The 2,500-nt window shown below is 37.2% G+C and overlaps 1 non-coding gene across 1 annotated transcript; it reads left to right on the top strand.

Moving 5' to 3' along the window:
- Positions 1-548: 548 nt before the first annotated feature.
- TRNAC-GCA (transfer RNA cysteine (anticodon GCA)) lies at positions 549-620 on the top strand. Its single transcript has one exon. It is a non-coding gene; the product is annotated as a tRNA-Cys (tRNA).
- Positions 621-2,500: the final 1,880 nt, after the last annotated feature.

Below are 2,500 nucleotides of genomic sequence, written 5' to 3'. Positions count from 1 at the left end.
AAATGTACTAGATCTATCTAATGTAGATTGCGATTTCCCTCAAACTAGAGCAGCCTCTGTGTTTGTGCAATCTTTTTGTAAGTTTTAATGGGAAATTTAGTTTGTGCAATCTTTATTCTTAGGGTTAGACCATCAGCTTTACCCCATGGAGCCTCTTTTCCTTTAGGTCAGCTGCTTCTCACCATTGATTACATCGTAAGGTAAGAAGAGCCAAAGATCCTATTAATTTCAAAAAGAAACAGGATCAAACGACTCAGAGACCAAATTAAATGACCAAGAAAAACTAAATTTCCCATTAAATCTTACAAGCATAAAAATCTGAGCCTAAAAATAAAAACGAACCCTGGTAACTCAGCAGAACATTGATTACATCGTAAGGTAAGAAGAGCCAAAGATCCCCTTAATTTCAAAAAGAAACAGGATCAAACGGGTCAGAGATCCAATTAAATGACCAAGAAAAACTAAATTTCCCATTAAAATTTACAAGCATAATAATCTAAGCCTAAAAATAAAACCGAACCCTGGTATCCCAGCAAGATAACGCCAATGTGGGTATAGCTCAGTGGTAGAGCATTCGACTGCAGATCGAGAGGTCCTTGGTTCAAATCCGGGTGCCCCCTGTTTCCTGTGTACTTTTAATTGAGTCTCAGAGAATCCAAATTATCTTCATATCACATGTAGTGGGCTCAGAGACCAAATTAAATGACCAAGAAAAATGTACTAGATCTATCTAATGTAGATCGCGATTTCCCTCAAACTAGAGCAGCCTCTGTGTTTGTGCAATCTTTTTGTAAGTTTTAATTGGAAATTTAGTTTGTGCAACCTTTATTCTTAGGGTTAGACCATCAGCTTTACCCCATGGAGCCTCTTTTCCTTTAGGTCAGCTGCTTCTCACCATTGATTACATCGTAAGGTAAGAAGAGCCAAAGATCCTCTTAATTTCTAAAAGAAACAGGATCAAACGACTCAGAGACCAAATTAAATGACCAAGAAAAACTAAATTTCCCATTAAATCTTACAAGCATAAAAATCTGAGCCTAAAAATAAAAACGAACCCTGGTAACTCAGCAGAACATTGATTACATCGTAAGGTAAGAAGAGCCAAATATCCCCTTAATTTAAAAAAGAAACAGGATCAAACGACTCAGAGATCCAATTAAATGACCAAGAGAAACTAAATTTCCCATTAAAACTTACAAGCATAATAATCTGAGCCTTAAAATAAAACCGAACCCTGGTATCCCAGCAGGAAATTGCCAATGGGGGTATATCTCAGTGGTAGAGCATTCGACTGCAGATCGAGAGATCATTGGTTCAAATCCGGGTGCCCCTTGTTTCCTGTGAGCTTTTAATTGAGTCTCAGAGAATCCAAATGATCTTCATATCACATGTAGCGGGCTCAGAGACCAAATTAAATGACCAAGAAAAATGTACTAGATCTATCTAATGTAGATTGCGATTTCCCTCAAACTAGAGCAGCCTCTGTGTTTGTGCAATCTTTTTGTAAGTTTTAATGGGAAATTTAGTTTGTGCAATCTTTATTCTTAGGGTTAGACCATCAGCTTTACCCCATGGAGCCTCTTTTCCTTTAGGTCAGCTGCTTCTCACCATTGATTACATCGTAAGGTAAGAAGAGCCAAAGATCCTCTTAATTTCTAAAAGAAACAGGATCAAACGACTCAGAGACCAAATTAAATGACCAAGAAAAACTAAATTTCCCATTAAATCTTACAAGCATAAAAATCTGAGCCTAAAAATAAAAACGAACCCTGGTAACTCAGCAGAACATTGATTACATCGTAAGGTAAGAAGAGCCAAATATCCCCTTAATTTAAAAAAGAAACAGGATCAAACGACTCAGAGATCCAATTAAATGACCAAGAGAAACTAAATTTCCCATTAAAACTTACAAGCATAATAATCTGAGCCTTAAAATAAAACCGAACCCTGGTATCCCAGCAGGAAATTGCCAATGGGGGTATATCTCAGTGGTAGAGCATTCGACTGCAGATCGAGAGATCATTGGTTCAAATCCGGGTGCCCCTTGTTTCCTGTGAGCTTTTAATTGAGTCTCAGAGAATCCAAATGATCTTCATATCATATGTAGCGGGCTCAGAGACCAAATTAAATGACCAAGAAAAATGTACTAGATCTATCTAATGTAGATTGCGATTTCCCTCAAACTAGAGCAGCCTCTGTGTTTGTGCAATCTTTTTGTAAGTTTTAACGGGAAATTTAGTTTGTGCAACCTTTATTCTTAGGGTTAGACCATCAGCTTTACCCCATGGAGCCTCTTTTCCTTTAGGTCAGCTGCTTCTCACCATTGATTACATCGTAAGGTAAGAAGAGCCAAAGATCCTCTTAATTTCAAAAAGAAACAGGATCAAACGACTCAGAGACCAAATTAAATGACCAAGAAAAACTAAATTTCCCATTAAATCTTACAAGTATAAAAATCTGAGCCTAAAAATAAAAACGAACCCTGGTAACTCAGCAGAAC

Source organism: Spea bombifrons, chromosome 2, assembly GCF_027358695.1.
Source record: "Spea bombifrons isolate aSpeBom1 chromosome 2, aSpeBom1.2.pri, whole genome shotgun sequence".
NCBI lineage: Eukaryota > Metazoa > Chordata > Amphibia > Anura > Pelobatidae > Spea > Spea bombifrons.
The sequence above is the reverse complement of the archived record's forward strand: the minus strand, read 5'-3'. Positions and strand labels throughout refer to the sequence as shown.